The sequence below is a fragment of the Anopheles stephensi genome, chromosome 2, assembly GCF_013141755.1.
Source record: "Anopheles stephensi strain Indian chromosome 2, UCI_ANSTEP_V1.0, whole genome shotgun sequence".
NCBI lineage: Eukaryota > Metazoa > Arthropoda > Insecta > Diptera > Culicidae > Anopheles > Anopheles stephensi.
Window position 1 is genome coordinate 53940870 of NC_050202.1, and position 19578 is coordinate 53960447.

Consider the following 19578-nt stretch of genomic DNA (forward strand, 5'->3'; position numbering starts at 1 on the left):
ACAATTTTCTTTACAGAAAATCTATTCAACCATAAAGGATATACCGATCTCCGGTTGGTGCCCTCTAAGGAAGCTGTAAAAAATCAAGACACTGCCAGAAGACCACCGGCTAACTGGTCGCGTCGAGTACATGTCTCAATTTCTCCATAACTACCTCCCGCAACTGTGATGATCTATCGGGATAAGGTTGCTTCCTTTTTGCTTCCCAATGTTCCCCGAAATTGGCAAATACCTTTCAGTCTCTGCACTCGGAAGAAATCTTCTTCAAATGGAGAGGAAAAAATACACACACAGGAAATAAGGTAATTTTCACTGGTCCGATTCTCGGTTTTATGCTGCCGGTTATTATTACTCGGACGTGTCATTTTTTTGTTTCTCCTTTCTTGGACCTGTGGGCTTTCACTGGTGTAATGTGATAATTGATCTTTCACTGGCAAACCCAGCGCTCAGTGTGTGTGTGTGTGTCTGGTTCGACACTTTCCCCCAAAACCGAATACCTTACCGGAGCAGGTCTCCTACGATCCTCTGCAGACAAAAAACCTGCTCACGGCAAGGCAAAGCAACAGCGGCAAACGATCGAGTCCGTGCAAATGCGCATGGGTCCCGGTACAAGTTGTATGCGCTCGGTATTGCTTTCGCCAGTCGATGTCCTTTGTACGGTGCTGCGTGCGCTAAGAAGGAAGTGGTTTTTCACGTCCCGAACCGAAGAGCCGTATCCTGTCTCTGTGTAGGTACCGGCCGGACGGATCAAGCGCAAAGCCGGTCCAGGGTAAGTTTGCGGCGTTGGTGGTCATGTCGCAAAAAAAAAATGCTTCAAACCGGTTCCGTTCAGTTCGTAACTGAAATTTGGCATTTTTTCCCATGAAACCTGAGTTGAGGATCGCTTATCGTCGTTGTTCCGCCGGTCTGTGGCATCCCCTTCAGGCAGGTCTCGCTGCTCTTCTCGGACAACCTTGATGCTGTCATAGTTCGCATCCTGAGAGAGTCGTCGGGTGTGAAGAAGATAATAAATTGGCCAATAGCGAAGTTTATCGCCTATTATTTCTCTTTATCACACAGACTCTTCGGAAGGATACTTCGACGAAGCCGCCTTGATCCGGACACCAACAGCGAACAGTGCGTGGGTTTGCGCCGTGTTCGATAGATTTTATCGATTGATACATTCTTGGGTGTCGTGGCGAACTTCAACACTGATTGTTCATTGATGTCCACACAAAAAAAAAACCCCCGATTGTATTGAAAGTCCACAAAACCTCAATAATCATCATCCATTCAACTGCAAAGTACTCTTCTCCTGGTCGAAGTAAATTCCTAGCCGACATTCTTCTAACCAACGCTCATTGATATGTGCACAAAGTAATTTTAGCATAACTGCGCCCCAAAGTAACGTTCAATTTGCCTCTTCCGTTTCCACTTATAGACGAAGCACAACATCTCATCGACACCTTCGTTACAGCCGGGAGGGTGGCCCGATTGTGTGAGTTTGCGGATTAGAATATAAATCAGTTCTTCGTTTTTTGTTGTCTGTTTGCTCAGCACGGCTCAGTTCAAGAGTCCGAGCAGAAGGACGTTCACCGTCATATGATTTTAGCACGAGTGGATCGTGCCGGTCTTAAGCTCAAGTGCTGGGGGCTAGGTGCGTCCTTAAGCCACGGTTACCCTGTTTCCGCCCGGACTCCGGATACCCTCCCCGGGAGAAACAGTTCCGATTTTGGGCAATATATTTTCGCTTTATTGTAAACATAAAATCTACGAATTATAACGAATGGCTATTAGCTCCCCACGAGTTGCCTCGTTTCGCGGAATTGCGTCCTGCGATAGGCGTCCACGTCTGCCTGCCACAGTCTTATCGAAGCTGGACGACTGCCGAAGATGAAAAGTTGGAAAGAAAACAAGCAAGCAAGTTAGAAACAAACAGTAAGTAGAATCTTCAAAAGGATCGACGGCAGCGCGAAGGTCTCTCGGCCGATAGCCACTCTTCAAGCGATCAAGTGGGCAAAAACATAATACGAGATTCAAATCATGAGAGCACGCAGAGAGACGGAGCGAGACAGATACCTACCAAAAAAGAGAAGAAAAAAAAACTGACCATTCGTTTACGCGAGACGTCAATCGCCACCCCATACTCCATACATTCCTTCCTCCGCGTGGCCAACCCCAACCGTCGGCCCCGTCGAATGACGATGTTTCATTCATATAAAAATTTCTTATTATTAAAAGGCCGCGCAAGAGAAACAGCAAGATTAAGCAAAAAAACAACAACAGCAAAAAATCATGCGCCTGACTTGAGAAGAATGAAATCAAAAGCAAAGGCACGAAACAGGAATCCGGCCAAACGGCGCGAAGAACGTTGCCGGAATCCTAAGCTCAGGTGATTATTAACGAACGAAACAATCTGTGGAGCTGCTTGGGGTGGTTCTTCCCGGGGCCCGGTGAGCTGGAATTATGAAACCGATCAGCTGGGCAAAGTGGTCAAAACTGTGGTCGAAACTTTGACATGTTTTGTGGCGTGTTGTAAGTTGGCTGTCAAAGCTCTTACCAGGTGATCATGTTTATCGTAAGTAGTAAGTAATTATTTTCTACAGGATAACAATTCTCCCGCAAATAGCTTTTGGTGACGTAGTCCACTGTGCACTATAACACGATGAGCGATGAGCGAGGACGACTTAAGCAATAAAAAAGAGTGTGAGAAAGAGAAAAAAACATCAGGAACACACCACCAGGAGTTCGGCGGTACAATCTCGGCACCGACCTCGAGCAAGAACGCGAATGTTAGTGAAAACTGATTATCATCTCCTTTCGCCCACTTCGAACAATCCTGTGGCGTTGTGTGAGACCGCGCATTCCCGAAAAAGCACATAAAAGACCAGCCGAAATTCTCTCGACCAGGGCCGGAGGAGAAGTAGTTAAAACTGCAAAAAGAAGGAGAAGGAAAAACGATTCACCAAACTCTCCCATGCCCCGTTTCTAAGCATCCACACACCACAGGAACTACTTGTGCATACCCCCCCCCCCTCCCCCCTGACCGGATCTCTTCGAGCTTCGAGGGGGATGCTTGCTTTTTCACTTTTTAAAAACCCCGCGCGCACAATTAGCTTTAATCGGTATTTTTATTTGAATAGCACGATGTGGGCCCTCCTCCCCCCCCCCCTCCCCACGCATTTTCCTTTTCTCATTCACGGGGGAAAAATCCCATGCCCAATCTCTTAGCCAGCGAGAAAGATTTGCTCTCTCGAGCTCCGTTTTCCCTAATAACGCATCTCGAAATCGCATCATGAATGTGAAATCCTCGGAAAGAAAGATGAAGGAAACATAGGAGGAGCAACCTCAAGAACCGGCAAGTACTCCTTTGGGGGGGGAGATGTGTTGGGGGAGATGATACACAAGCAACAAAAAAAGAGAAAGAACCAGAACTCCACGAACGAAGGGTAAAATGCAAGAATCAGCGTAACGGTCGAATTCCTGCGTGTGCCCCCCCTTCCGAAGTGAGTTGAAGATATGCAAAGAAAAGCAAAGGAAAAGAAAAACAACCGGCAACACAAGACAAACGAACGATAAATCGGCCGTCCGTGGTCGGTGGATTGCATAATGCGGTTCTGTCTGCAGGTCGAAAGATCAAACAGTTCGACAGATTGTGAAGTAAGGAGTCCCGAAAGAGACAGCAAAAGCTGGATTGCAATACAAAACCTGATGCTGGTGGCATCAGAGAGGCAAACAAAATCAGAACAAACCTTTAATTGGAAGTATGTTGGCGACCTGATTTTTTTACGAACCAAGGCAATCGGTCGGTACACGGTACTTGCACACTCAAGAATTGCTCAGCAGCATCCTCAGGACACCCGTGGGGACAAAGAGAAAGTTGTTCCAGGAGTGATGATGCTGGTGGTTGGCAGGACATGGCCAAAAAAAAAACCGGCAGACCCATCATAAATTGGACCCCGTGTTCTCGTTCAGCACACAAACTAACTAATCCACGTTGGCATAGCGCGGCAGCGCCTGTTTGTTTAACGAACTTTTGCACCGTTTGGGGTCTTCCCGTTGGTGTCGTCTCGCGCTGGAGCACGATCGGCGATTATCACGCGGAAACGCCCGCTTCTGCGCGTGCTCCAAAGATACGCCATCTTTTTTTTTGTGTGTACTTATATATCACCCGGGGTTTTACATTAAATTTCCCCTTCTTGCTTAGGGCATTCAGATATTCTAGAACATAAAGGAACTCATCAGAACGATTCTTCCTGAAGCGCTGATGCTCAAGTAGTGTCTTTCACTTTACTGGAACAGTTTAAATAAAGATTGATATATGACTGTTTCCTCGAGCAAGCGTACAGTAGCTTCGCCGGTCGTTTTACTTGGGGCGTACTTGGCGGAACTGATGGGCTCCAAACGATAAAAACCTGCAACGAGCAAGCGCTACTTACACGGGGTCGGGGAGGATGGCAAAGCCGATCGGATGTGAGCAATTGAGCATGATTGCTTAAAACAAAATAATCTGTACTAACTGTGGCGGATGTAGTACAGACGTGGCGAAAAACCCGAGATCTCTCCTACGAGGATCTCGTGTGTGTGTGTGTGTGTGGCTGTATGTTATTTAGTTCATTAATAGCGTGTTTTATTTTTAAAAAGGCGTTGAGTAAGTTTCGCGTTGCCAAAGCGCTGATTTTAAAATTACACATACAGTCCAGTCCCTTGTATCGCACCCCTTTGCAAAAGGTTCTCCGGTTCCAAATAAACATGAAGAGCGTGGAAGGTTTATTTGTAACCCAAGAGGAACAGTCTTCTCCGGTGGGCGTTCGCAACATTGTTTCCAGTATTCGTTACACACGAAACAAAACATTCTTGGAGGCGACCCCAAGTGCGTTGTTTATACCAGCGCAAGTCACGTTCGTAATTACTTCAGGCAGCGCCTTCTCCATACCGTCCTGCAGAGTATTAAAGTATGTCTGGAACAGTGACCGTATCCTGCGCGCCCCGTTCGTTTTGCTCTTCATGTTTTAACCAGATAATCTATCCAACGCTCAGCAGCATGTAAGCCTCGTCCGGGGTGGCTCCGGGTATATCTTGGTCCACTCTCTCTCTCTCAACCAATAGCCATTGGCTAGGCTAGGATAACTTAAGGGCATACACGCAGCCATGCCAAAACGGATGGCTCGTGCGTGCAGAACGAATACTTTGCGCCAGGATTGATGGTGATCAAATTCTGCCGATTTGCAACGGTTTTTTGTTTCGCGCCCATGTCGCGCTCTGCATCACTTTCCGCAAAGCAACCGCGCCGGCGTGAGACGAACCCGCACAAGGACCAGCTTCTCTTGCAGAGAATCTCTTCTCCCAGCGTCGAGACGGCGTGCAGGAGTCCAGGGCTCGAAGAAGCTCAGCGCCAAATAAAAAACCGGTTGACGCCACACAGCTCCTCACCCGCCACACGGTGTGGCAATTTATTATCTCCGGGGGTAACTATTGTTATTAATGCTGTAGCTATTATTAGTCTCCACGGCAGCCGGCACGGGGTGAGTAGTTTCGTTTCTTTCGTGTTCCCGGTTGTTGTTTTTCTTTTATTCTTCACTTCATTTAAACGCGCCCCAGGAGCCACCACAACGTACAATCTTTCGGGAATGCTGAGGATGAAGATACCGGGATACCAAAGGTGCGAGTTTAAAGGAGAACTTTGGAACCTTGACAGATTGAAAATTTGATTGAGTGTAGGAGTTAAGCCGTTTGTTTGTAGCATGTTAAACTTAACAACGAAGATTATAGCTGCAAGATTGCAGCAAGAGAGCATGAGCAGCACTTGCTGCATTTGCTTTCCTCGTGCAGCGTGATGGATTCCATGCCAGGTTTTGTACACCAAAGTTGTAGAGATCGATGCCTGGTTAAGCTGGTGGTAGCGAAGCTGGATCCCGCTCCCGATGGAAGCCCGATCGCTGAGACGATAGCGGCGCCGGTCTTCACACGGCACGACCAGGGATCAAATCCCAACCAGTACGCTTCTCTGGACCATCCAGCTACTGGTAAAATCAAGTTACAGGAAGTCAGAAGTGTAGTAGGCTTGAGACCTTTCGAGGATGTTAGTGCCAAGGAAGATGAAGTTACGACAGAATACCCTGACAAGATCTATGAAGCCCAAAAAAACATCACAATCTCCTAACGTTTCCCTTAAGAACTTCCTCTAGTTGGCATATTCTATTCGTTAGATCCTCCACAAACGAGCATGTCCAACGTCTGAAGGAATGGGAACTCCACACGTATTTAGAACTGTTGTCCAGAAAGACTATTCTAATCTCTAAGCACCTAGAACATCTGAGCAACACATACCGTGGCGACGTCTTCCACACAATGGTCGGTAATTTATTCCTCGTTGAATCTCTTCAAATATTGTTCGTCAATTATTTAAACTTCAATTATTGCTTTTCTAAGGTAAACTCGGGGCACTCCCAGTTCCAATACCTCGGTCCCCATCATCATCCTTCAGTGTAACACACGTCGGGCGTTAGGTTGTGTTCTTCCCGTAGATCATCTTCTACAGAAGAATTGTCGTTCAAGCAGTATCGTCCGATGGGCGGCAACACACACACACAAGTACTCTAGCATAACAAGGTGCGCATTTGTTTTCCTGCCCCCACTGTAAACGTTTTCCGCTGTGTTTCATCGCGCCGGTATCACACACAGAGAGAGAGTGAGAGATACTGGATCCTTTTTCCAGACAAACCGCCCTCAGAGTTTCTGTCTGAACCGAGCGTTAGGTTTAGCAGAACCGGTTAGGTCAAAGGCATGGCCAGGGATTTGCTTGTGAAAGATGCGATCCATGCTTAGATGTGCGAGTTGCTGCTTTTGGAGGTGTTGGAATCGGTTTAGTTAGATCGATCGCACCCGTGCTCATAGTGCACTTCAACACAGCAGTCATGACCAGTTAGTGTTTCTCCCTTAGTTCACGCACATCCGCTTTCATTCAATGAGAATTTCAGTGTTCTGTGCCGTGGGATTTCCTGTTGAATGAGCGAAGACTAAGGAAGACTATCCTCCTGGGAAGATATGTAAATTCCTCTAAATCTTCAGCAGTCACTAAAACGCACCATTTACCGAGTGCCCAACACATGATCAAGTGTGCGAGCTATTGAAATAAATTATCGCTCACTACAAATTGGTGAGCCCTTAGCAACAGCAGACGGCATTGGTGATCATGCAATCGGGACCGATTCTCCAGATGATCAACCCACATCTGCATCTGGAGGCACCTCTATTTCCATGTACACCACTTTCAATTTCATCGGAAGCTGTTTAAATTGCTCCTCCTCACCTGTCTCGGGGAATTGAATTAGACCAAGAATCTAAGCAGCATTCACAGCCGCCGCCATGCGTTGAGTTTGCGCTGTTATCACTTTAGCCGCCGCAGCAGGAAGGACCATCTGTTGAGTGTCTGAGCAATCAGCATACTCAGCTGATCCCACGACTAACCTTCTAAATGCAGTTGCAGTTTGCATTCTCACGGCTTCTGTGGCACCGGTCGTGGCTGCTTGTTGCTGGTAGACCATGAATGATAAAGAACCACAAGTCTCTCACCCAGGTTGCGCTCGATCGACTGGCGTCTGGGGAATGGGCAGCACACGCATGTCTCACATCTTTCGTGGCCCCGGATGGGCGATCGGAGGCTCTTTAATTATAGAAATTACCCAAGGCGAAAACATATTGATTAACGCTGCCGCTGCCATTGGGGTGCCGTGGACCATTATCTTATTACTTAAGAACACTTCATCCGTTCGTTCAAGAAATTCGAACCAGCGCCCGGGATCGCGAGGCATGAGGGTAGGTGGACTAATCCTCGCCGGAGTAACACTAACGTCCGCTACGATCTGCGGCACATTTGAGCGATTTGCAACGGCCAAAAACACACGATACTGGGCGGCCACACCCTGAGTCTGGGCTCGCGCTTCTTCGCTGGTAAGAGCCTGCGATCTTCGCGTGTCTGATGAAAGGTGCGTTTTTTGCTGCTCCCTCTCTCTCTCTCGCTGTTTCGGTGATTTTCTTCAGCCCTCTTTAGATATGGCTGCGCGAGTCTGGCTGGCTGTTCTGCTTAAAATCGTCAATTGGTCAATTTTACGTTCGCTATGGCTGGGAAATGAAAATCCGAGACGTGGCCAAAGATGAATGAAGTACCCGCGGGCGGTTCACCGCCCTTACAAATGTAACGCGACCTGATATAGTGCTTACGGAGGTGGGTAGGAAAAAAAATCCGTCCGTAATTTTCGATAACAAATCGAATTATTATCCCCCAGAAGGTACGATCCGTTTCGGGGAGCTTTTTTTTGGTGGTGCAATATAGATCGGAACGAGAGCATCGAGGGTCTGTGCTCGTTAGGCGATCGAGGTACCATACGCTAGACTTCACGTTTATATCAAAAAACCCCAAACGTATAATGTACCAAAACGAAGTCATCAAGAGGAGCCAAATAACGCCCAAAACATAATCCAATTTTATCACCGACACAAACGACATCAGTACTCCCGTAACATAACGTAAAAATCACACTTTATGAAGCAATTAACAACTTTCCGAACACCTTCCCCGACAACCTAACCGCCTAATTAATCGTCGCCATAGCATTTTTCGCAACGTGTTCCATTAGCGAAAAGTTCGCCAATATAATCAATAGTTCCAGCTAATCAGCCTCCTTAAAAACCGAGCCTCCAAACAGCCTCCCATTCATATAATTCCCATCCCTGGCGAGGCGAGACTTCGCATCTACCAAACGCTTACGCATCTTCCCGGATTGGCGTGCGTGCGACAGGAATTCTGGGAACGGAAAGCATTAACTCCTCACGCATGTGTGTCGTTCCATTCGAAACCGCTGGAGCGGACCGAGGCGGGAGTGACCGCACTGGAGCATAATAGCAAAATTATGCGTCCAGGCGAAACATGCTATAAAAATCGCCTTACAATTTGCCGTCCGATCGCCATTTCCTGTCCAAATATTTATCAGCGCGTCGTTTGGATGTGGACCTGGGATCGTGCTGGTGATCTTGGTGGAGGCAAATAGGAAGATGGGCGCAAAAAAAACGAACAAATAAATAAATAAATGGTTTGAAAAGCATGCGTTCCTCTGCGTGCGGTAAAGCTTTGCCCGTCTTCGTTTCTCTGTCTCCGATGCCCGGGTGTATCTTGTAGGATGGAGCAGTCAATCGACGGGCGCTTTTTTTTTTGGCTGCGTTCCACCAAGAACAATCACATCTATGAACGACGAGCCATGATTTGGGAGAACTGTTAGAAAAGTCACAAAATAACATGGTTCAAACATGGAGCAGTTATCGAGAGGAATGGTAAAGAGAATCCTTCAACGTGATGTCCAAAACCCCGTTCCCAGTGCAAGTCATTAAAACGAGCGGGGAGGGAGATCCTAAACGAAAACACACCTTTTGGCAGGGGCCTTCTCAAGAAGTGGAGAAAGAAAACAGAGCTCTAAAAATGGTCGTATAATATCGGCAAGAAGACTGACCGTCCAATATCCCTATCTTCTTGGGGATTTTTTTTTATTACCGCGAAACGCTCCGGTTGAATCTGTTTGCCTACTCTCCGAAAGGCAATCGGAAGAGATTGCTGCACAGCGGACAACCGGCGACTTGCGGGAGGCACACGAGCGCAACGAACTTTTTCAATGCTAATGCGCGACATAAGAAAAAAAAAAGTCCAACAAACAGTCCGTTGAACATTATGCAGATAGCATTCGGGCTAACTTTGGTGGCGCAAAAACAGAAAGCCACCCCAACGATCCTTCTTGATCGAGGATCGGACATCTTGGACGACCCAAAACCTACCAACAAGCATTCATGAGAACCGTATGCGCGCGAACACGTTGAATGCGAGGTCTCCCTCAAAATAAACTTCCAAAAGTCACTGCCCTCCGGCTTTGCAAACTCCCCCCCCGGTGCAAAACTCTTTATGGAAAACAATAAAACAATAAATACACATAAATAAAGCACGCCAAACAAATGTAACGACCGGGCGCGTAACAGCATAGCAACATTTTATATGCACCGACACGATGCGCCGTTCCGTAAAGCGCAGTCCCCAAGCACCCACACCCAAACAATGCGACGATCATCGCGACGAGAAGTGCGCGGAAGAACCAGGAACCAGGTCGCCGAACTAGGTGTACCCTTCGGCGGGCAGGATTCGGTTGAGTGCATGATTAAGCATGCAAGGCCATAACTTTCACATCATCAGGAAAACCGGCAGGTCCCGGTGCACGGCGACTCTTCTAATGCTAATCTTGCCGATTCAAGTTCGGCGATGGGGGTGGTACGCTCACCCCATCCCGTGTTCCACCTTCCACCGGGTTCTATTCGCACAAGTTACCTGCATCGGTGCGATTCTGTACAGTTTGGCAACAATTTGCTAACTAGCTGCAAGGCAGGTGGCTATTTCTAGGAATTGTGCGCGCGAGAGCTGGGCGAAGTATTTCTTTTGGTTCTGGAATTCCCAACTTCGGGTGCCGTAAAACTATTGACAAGCGTACTATACTTGCCCAACGCCTCCCTCCTCGCGACGCGGCTAATGGCGGAGAGAACCTATTCTAACGTTTAACAAACATTGAGAAAACCGAAACGGCGAGTTTATATGCATAACGTCAGCCGTTGGTAGTGAAGGCAGTATCAGGCGATCGTCGTTACATCCTTGCCTCTTGCCATTAACGTAATCGTTTCAGTTGTCCAGAAGGTCAAACCTTTCAGCATCAGCAACTATCGCGTTCGCTAGGCACGGGTGGTCTGGCAATGCCGTTTGCAAGCAGCATAGAGCATAACAATTATGTTCTCTCTTGCAGCGAATTCTGTGACGGAATGAGAAACGACATATAGCAGCGCTAACAGTCTTGATACGTTGGTGTACTTGTTGTGCTTTATATACGCCTGCTCCAGGGTCTGATATGTACAACAACAAGAAAACTGACGACGATCACGGGACTAAACGATGAGATCATTCTGCAGTTTACGATGTGTTATGCTGATTTCTGCTGCTGCCCAGAACTGCTGTAAAGCCCCTAACCATATTGCAGAAACTAAAACAAAAACCCCCGGCTTCATCATCATGTTGTTGTTATCCATGAAACGGAAACGCATATGTGCCCTCCGCGATACGAGATACCCCAACGACACTGCACAGAAGGCGCGTCGCTGATGGTGGGCATCTGTGGCACCATGCGGCAGCAGCATAACACCCATACTCCGGCCAAGATGTGAGTTGTGGGGATGGCGTCATATATTCAAAGGAAGCGTTGTCAGCCGAAGTAGCGCGTACGATGAGCTGGGTGCCAGATATTAAGTTTTCTTCCATGCATGTATCAAGCGTTGGAGAGGCCTAATATGCTCTACAATAATAAGCAGTCATCGACACCCTATGTTAGCTTTGGGCGCAGAAGGGCTTCAAACACACACGCATCAGAATGAAGAAGAGGGCGAAAAAAGCAACCGTGACCCCATAGACGATGTGATAAAAAAGTAAACTTCTTCCCAAAACTGGCGAGGGCTGCTGGAACAAACACGCTATCAGAACTTCGCGTTCGGTTCTGCAGTGGTGGTGATGTTGGTTAGTAAGCATACAAACGGCAGCACCAACCAACCACCGTCAGCACCGGCCCCCGGACCAAGTTTTCGGGTGCAGCATAAAAAACGGCAGAAACAAAGCTGCGAGCGCACACGCTCGTTCGCCCGGTGACACAACCTCCGCCACCGAACATAGCTCTCCTAGCAACGCCAAACAGAACCCGCAGTACCGCACACACGAACCCACGGACCATTCCCGAAACCAGGATGGATGTGGGAATCGTGGGTAGGGAGGAAGGCGGAGAAGTGCGAGTGTGCATAATGTTTCAGCGAAATCATAAGGGCTCATTCATGCCATATGGCACCGTGCTAACGAACTGCGCGCCCTGCGTCGGCTACCCTCGTGGCCTCGTCGTCCTGCCTGCCAAGCGCAGTGCGCATATACGTCCGCCCCCTTTTTGCCCGTCTGCGCCGACGACTTGAGACAATTTCAATGACAACAAAGTGGTGCGCCTGTGGCAGTGAAACGCATAACCTAACGGTCATAACCATCAGCGACCGTGACCATTCGCGCAGTGCGTCGGCTTCGGTTGGGTTTGATCCTCTGTTACGTCAGTTGTCAGAGAAAATGTGCAGTGGAGTATTTATTTACGGGATGGATGTATTGCTAATTGATTTAAAACATCTCCCAATCTTTAGTTAGTGCGAGTCATAATTTCTGAAGTATTGAGGATATCTTGGCAGTTCCTGGTAAGAATAACCATTATCAAGAATAGCCCAGAATTCATATTTTATCCAAGTTCTGTATTTTCTGAAGAGCATAATTTTGTGCACATCAACTCCCTTTTAAATTTCAAACCTCCCATTCCACCCATATCCATTTCTCCCACATCATTGTTCCTGGCATATCCCACCAGAAGAATCAAATTCATGGCCGCAGCATAATCGTATCGTACGAAGATAGCGAGAACGAAAGAGAGAACGAGCACGAGAAAAAGTTCGTTACAACCTACTTTCCACTCGTGGGGGGGCTGGCTGGCGTTGGCATCGCTGGTTCCGTTGGATATCTCGCACGGTTGGGTTCGAAAATTTAAAATCTCACAACCAGCCACCCAGCATCCAGACACACGCCGAGAGTGTCCCGGCAACATCCCCCCCCCCCCCCCCCCCTTCCAAAGGGCACTATAGGCACGGGACGGTGTACAATGAGGTAATTATGCTGAACGACGCGTGAGCGGATTAATTTTACTACGGACACACACACGCGCGTACCCTTGGAACAGATCTCAACGGTCGCTCTGACGCCCTGTGAAACGGAAAAGCCATTTATGTATCGCGGGTGAATCTTCCCGGGGGAAACGCTCTTTTTTCCCCGGGCGGTTGCGTATGTGTTGTGCTGGTGTGGCAAATGGAAACCACCCGTACGCATACTGTGGGTTTGGGAAGAAAAAAGTGTTCTAACAGGGTGCGTATGTGTGCGTTTGTTTGATTAAGAGAAACGCGCATTGCGCAAGTGATAATCAAGGCACGGCACGCAGACCACGCACCGCCGAGAGGAGTGTGAGCGCAGCCAAGTTAAAAAAAGGGAACCATTCGATGAAAAAAAAACGATCAATTTAGGAAAGCAGCCACAGAAAACCGAGCGCGAGATAGAGAGGGTTCGATGTTGTGAAGGAAGGAAACACGGAAAGTGTTAACAAATATTGGTTTGATACAAAATTGAACGTCAAGAATCCCGGGACGGGACCCTAACTGTCAGAGAGAAGGCGGTGTGAAAAATGTAATCGTTTTTTTCTTCTTCTTCTCCCGGCTTCCTATGTGGGCTTCTTGATTTGTTCAAATAACACTTTTCCAACGTTTTTTTTTTAAAGACACATTCAGGCACGCACGCACGTTGCTTATCGCTTCTTACGCAATGTGCTCCCGTCGGAAGGACTTGCCCGGAAGGGTGTGGCCGTATGACAGCAGCGAAGACGATCGGTTTGACAATTCTCGTTCTCTCCACAATGAAAAGGCACCTAATGAACATCTTAAAATCGTGCACCATAAAACAGATAACAGGCGACTACTGTGTGCGCGTGTAGCTTCGAGGCATGGGCGACGTTTTTTTTGCTGCCAAACAAAGCAGGGGTTGAACTGGAGTTGTTCGCTAGCCTGTGCTGGATACAGTTGGACTGACTGATGCATGCCATATTATTTACGACCGTGCGGCGTAAACCTTTCACAGCATGAATAATGAAAGCCGGTTTACCTTGGGCAGCGAATCTCGACGCCCCCAGGACACAAGATTGTAAATATTTTGCAGCTTCTCCGGTAATACAACCAAAGCAAGGCAGGCCACGTTTCGGCCCTAAACCAACCCCGCAACAGGATCGTATAGGATGCAGACCCTGATCCGTCAAATATCGACTTGCCGGGAACTCTCGCAGAGCACTTGCGGACATTATCTACCGCACGCAAAACCACAATCACTGTGGTGTCTCCGGCGCAAAAAAAAAGGATGTCGCCTTCACTCGATCGACTGACGTTACAACAATGTTTTGCACCATTGTGTGGGTACAAAACATTGTACCGCCCCTCTATTCTTTGCAATGCAATTCTTCATTGTAAAGTCGCAAATGGAACATCTACAAATCGCTGGCTCAACCCTGATCCAGCTCTAGCCAAGAAGAGTGCAACTCGTTGGACAGTGCACTGTTGTGGTTTAAGAAATTTCCCCGATCGCTTTCGAGGAAGTGCCCAGGAAACCTGACTGCGCGTCTCACCGTTCGTCTATCCTAATCCGCTTATTGTGCAAAGAGTGACGAAGGGAATCCGCACCGCTGTTATGTACCTGCCATTGAGAGCAGCAAGCAACAAGTGAAGGTGTCTCGGGATTGTTGCCAAAAAAAAAATTGAGGAAGGAATTGCACCCTACAGGGGACAAAACGAAAGGTCTACGGTTATCTCGAGGTATTGATCTTCGTTCTAAATACGCTAACCACCTACGGAAAACTGGAAAGGACCGCGAACTGACACGAACCTTTGGGTCGAACGGTTATGAGATTAAAGCGTACCGAACCGTCCCGGCGATCATGGACCGAGATTCATTGTAGCGTGTACAGTGTTAATAGAGTTTTGTCCTCATTGCTTCATTACAAAACAGGAACTTATCATTTCCGACGCCTTTGCTGGTGAAATCTAGCGGGCTAAATTCTTTCCATCAAGCAATACGGCCAGGCCGTTCTTTATGAATAAAAAAAAAAAAAAAAAAAAAAAATTCTTTCCATCCAAACTCCCATGACCTACGGCAGGGCGCAAATAATTCAACCAGAACTGGACTCGATCATCGATTGTGTGCAGAATGGGCACCTAAAAAGGATGACATTCTGAAGGTGTGAATGGAAGTACTGGTGTTTTTTTTTATGGTTCACGACCCCAAAAAATGTCTTGCGTGATCGATCACTTCCCAGGACTGTACTTGAAAGGCATTTCCTGTCAACTATACGCTCAAGTATCGATGCAGGTTTTTTGCAAGTGACTTGATGAAGGACACACTTAAGACACATCTAATGTATTCTTTATCTTTTCGTCAGAATTGCAACTTTTTAAGAAGCACTTAACTGACACTTAACTGCAAAACAATGCACACTCCCCCAGCTTCATTTTTTTGAACAAAAAAAAAAAACAATTTTAATTACACAACAATACTAAGCCGCATGTCACAGATACCTGGTTGGTTGTTCCTTCGCCCAACTGGTGACGCATGCTGATGATCGATCGTTTGGTGATCGATCGTTTGTATGGGCACCGACGGACCGCCAATGTTTATGTGGAAAACTCACCTGAAATAACAAACAAAAGGAAAAGCGTAAGAACAATGCACAGCCGGTGGCGGTTAAGAAGATTTGCATTAGAAGTAGCATTATGAACGCAAACGGACAAAAGCAAGAACACAATGTCGGAGGCGCAGCGTCGAACAAAGGCTGGGTGCAGCCATGCACGGAAAAATGGGCGAAAGAGTAGTGTCGTTCTGTCTTGCAGAAGTAAAAGCAAGAGAAAGAGTAATCGTTCTGCGGTTCGGGGAGATAGGGTGCACAAAATTCCTAGAACCTCCCACGATCCAGCATAACGCCGGATAGTGGACAAAAAAAAACAAGAGGGATCGTCCTCTATGCGAGCTAAGAGGATAGAAAGGGTTTTGCATAAAATTGATTGTCTTTCTTTTTCCAGACACAAAGACTTCTTTAAGCATCGTATCACGGGGTAAAGAAAAAACCTTTTGTACAGTAAAGTGCATTATGTTTTAACTCATTGCAGAATAACTTTGTGCAGAGTTTTCTTCTTTTCCTAGACACAACTATCCGTACGTGCCTTTGCCTAAGGGGAGACGTATTTGGGATATAGGCTGTGTGCGATGGTTCTTCCGCGAATGGCTTCATCTCGACCAGTGATGCTCGAAAACATCGAACGTTGAATATTCAAATGCGTTTGAGACATTCACGAGCGTTAAAGAATTCTCGAGTTATTTTCTACTTCACGCCGGAAGAAGACTCTATTATCTAAGAATCTCTATCTGAGCGTAGCGGGCTCTGGAGGGAGCATTATGTAAAAAGCCCCCTTTCCCCCTAACAGTGCTGAATGAAGATTAGTGTTTTCCGTCTTCTGATCACTATCGGGGGACGGTTGTTGATGATGATGATGATGATGGTACCAACCGGCGCACACATCGCACACGTCGTCATTCAACCTTCGCTCGGTGCGGTTTACAGGATCGATGGTGTGCGGTTGTGTTGCGCTACACAAAAAGTACAATAATACCACGCAGGCTCTTCAAGTAAGGTGCGTGCTTCTCCACGCAACCAGGAGCAACCCAACCTAGGGATGATGTCTTTTAGTCTACCAATCACATCGGTAGCAGATTCCGGCAGCTCTATTCACCGCGCAGTGGAGGATTTTTCGGCATGTTCATCAGAGATAATTGCGAACGCAAGGCGCCCCATCAAATTGCAAGGCACAGGGGAACGGAAGGGAAGAAGCGAGGCACGGCTAAGGAAACACAAGATCCTCTTTCTTTGGTGGGATCGTTAAGGAAGCCTCCTCCTCCCCAGGGGTTTTCGCCGAGACTACAGTGTCGGCTCGAGAGCCGCTCGTTCTAGAGCGTTCAGTGAACTCACGCCTAGAGCAGAAGACACACGCACGAACTACGCACCGCCAGGCAACGGGGCATACGCACATCACTCAAGCAAATTGTGCCCATCCGTCGTCAAAGGATTCCGACGCACGGTAAAACCTGAAACCACGGGGCCGGGGTGTTTCTTTTCGCTCTGCGCGAAGCAATTAAAACATAAATCTTCTCCAAAATCTTAACGCGCTCAACACGGGTGTGTACGGGGCCTTTGCGATCGTCGAAAAGGTTGCCTTTTGACTCTGGACCCGGACTCGTGGAAGAACACACACACACACACACAATCACAGTTGTAAAATGTGCGAGATGTTTTTTTTTTGTTGTTGTTCCTTTCCTGCTTAAGATAAACTCCAACGTCCACAGGTCACGCAGGTTACACAAACGATCGCAACATAACATTGACCCCGCACAACCATCTTACGACTTCCCATCACATGGGACCCGGGGGTTGATATCCAGGATCGATGTTGGATGGGCGTTGGGGTGTTGATAGAAAAAAATGACCCGGCGTTCAAGAATTGGGGAAGAGCAAGACGGTACAAGCGGATCTGACAGTCAAAGCAGTTAAGTTACACGCTCGTTTTGTTTGAACTTCGACGGCCCGCTGGGTGGATAATTTCTATGGTAAATAAAACCACCCCGAGATTGCCATCACCTCCGTTCCTTTCGATGTGTAATCGGCCCGAGGGCTGAGGGCACCGAGCGGACCAACGAAACTCCGATGTCTCCCACAGAAGGTGGAATGGAATCAAGTGGCGTTCTCTGTTTGCGTTGGGAAAGAGTGAAGTGCTGTACAAATACAGTACGGGTGAGAAAGTGTTTGTAGATGTGTAGGAATGGGTGGGTTGCATTTGATGCAACTGCCAGCTATCGTCTAATGTTGTTAGAGTTCTTCAACCTCGACGGGACACTTGTCCGATACACATATACCCATGGATGCACTTGTATCTTAGCGTATGTAAGTGACAATCGATTCATTCATGACGAAGCCTGAGAACCTAAGACACAGATCTCCAAGATAGCCAATGTTCTGTTCTAACCCAAACAGACAGCAAGGTCATGAAACGGTTTGATCATGAATGGAAAATTCTTCACAAGATATTGAATTTGTTGCAACGGAAAAGGTTGCTTCCAAGGAAATCCATACTTTCTACAGATTCGAGAACTTCCTGAGATATGACCCACTTTTCACATAGATTACTTCCATGCCCTTTACATATTATAATGAAAAAAAAAACGATGGACGATCCTCTCACCATTCTACTTTCTCTAGATATTCCTGCAAACCCAACACAGTCACACTTTAGAGCAAAATTTTCCATCAAACCAGTTCCTTTCGCAGCAACCCTTCACATCCCAGCCAGCACATCCTTATCCACGTCATACTACCCCTTCTGTCACTGTGCTTGCAGCTTGCGAGGTCGCCAAAGGTCTCCCCGCGATGCAACGTTTCTCCAAACCCGACTATTCTTCTGCCGAAACGGTTTGTTTTCGCCGACCAAATTTTCCGCCTCGGTCAGACGGCGGTCCACACGGATGCTGCCGTTGGTGGTGCTTGCTGCTGTAGACGTGGCACCAACGCCTTATCGTCAAAACAGCAAAACCGGTTCCACAGTCCGTAAAAAAAAGCCAAGAAGACCGTTGACCAAGATGCTGGCGATTCGTCCTATACCTTCGTAGTGGCGTCCCTGCTTCAGGAGTAGCCCAAACCACTCGTTGGACCGAACGGCACGGTCGCGGGTAAGATAAATCTTTGCCGTGATCTCAAGATCACTCTCACAACAAGGATTACATGCTTCATTTGGGACGGGACGGACACGGGCTGATGATGATAAATCGGTAAACGGGCGCGTAAACAAATGAGGAATAACCGGACGGGCTCGAGGATTCCATTACGGGGACAGGAAAAATATCCCTCCGTTGAACGGGAATGCTTGCGAGAAAGATAAGCACAGCAACTCGAGACAAGAATTCGGCAGGGGTAACGCCTGGTGCAGTGCAAAATGTTTGGTTGGACTGCATCGGTTGCTGCAGTTGCTGCGCTAATCGTGTTCATTAATTTTGGCAGGCGCTTCCAACTTTCTTCTTTCGTGTTATGTTGATGAAGGCCTAGGAGGGGATATCGGTACCATCATGGGACGTGATTTGTCCTGCAGCATCATCGCTGAATGGGAAAAAAGGATATTCTATGATATTTTCAACGAGAAAAAAAATTAAAACTTGTCTTGTTAAGCCTATGAAGATTATAGCAAAAGCAATTGGTTTCGCATCCTTTGATTGACTTCTTTGTTTCCTAGTCTCAGAACTATCTCCTCTATCACACCACAGGAGATCAAATCCCGTTCAGTTCAATTCTCCGTACATAGGATTAACTATCCAGTTCTGAATAACATCTAGTCACAGAAAGCCAGAACTGGCAAGCCGAGACCTTACGAAGCTTCACTTCCAAAAACGAAGAACTATCTCCTCTGAATATCCTTCCGATACGATCTCTACTCTAAGTTAATCGAATCTAATCGAAACTAAAGTTAATAGAGTCTCAAGTTACATATTCTATATTACGATTTGTTTCCGTTAGTAAAATGGCCTAGCCAATGTCTATGCTCGAAATCCGAAACGTTCCCTATCGATCTGCTGCGATGATGCAACATCGGGCATCGGGCAGCTCCATTTTCACACCAGCTCTGATAATCGCAAACTGCTCTGCTGCCAACAGTGCCAACCGACCAACAGGGTTGGTCGTCGTTATATTACCGCACCGGCGATCAGTAGTGTTCGTGCGATCGGACCGAACAGATTCCCGCGCTTTTTCGAACCGGTCCGACGGCGTTCCCCGGTTCGCCATTTTACTTCGATCTTTCACCTTCTTCTAATCGGATTCT

General features: G+C 47.4%; 1 protein-coding gene across 1 annotated transcript in view; it reads right to left on the minus strand.

Moving 5' to 3' along the window:
• Positions 1–19578, minus strand: part of LOC118502694 (M-phase inducer phosphatase-like) — a 108664-nt gene that overhangs the window by 20434 nt on the left and 68652 nt on the right. The window lies entirely within an intron of this gene.